Source organism: Seriola lalandi, unplaced genomic scaffold (assembly GCF_002814215.2).
Source record: "Seriola lalandi dorsalis isolate HSWRI2012SDOR001 ecotype SW California unplaced genomic scaffold, Sedor1 jcf7180002054590, whole genome shotgun sequence".
Lineage (NCBI taxonomy): Eukaryota > Metazoa > Chordata > Actinopteri > Carangiformes > Carangidae > Seriola > Seriola lalandi.
The window spans coordinates 58,779-59,098 of NW_019525143.1; positions in this window are offsets into that span (position 1 = coordinate 58,779).

The window sequence follows — 320 nt, forward strand, 5'->3', positions numbered from 1 at the left end:
TCCTCTCTCATCTCCTCTCCTCCCTCCTCTCTCCTCCCTCCTCTCCTCCCTCCTCTCTCATCTCCTCTCCTCTCTCCTCCCTCCTCTCTCCTCTCTCCTCTCTCCTCTCTCCTCCCTCCTGAACTCAGTTCTTGTTGCAGAGGTGAACATGAGGGTGGGTCATAATGAGCGGAGCGTGTATTTACCTTCTCCAGAATCAGCAGGCTGCACAGAAGCAGCTTTTTCAGGAAGCCACATGTGAGCTCCAAGTATGAGTGGTGCAAACAGCCAGTACATATATGTATATATATATATATATATATGTGTGTGTGTGTGTGTGT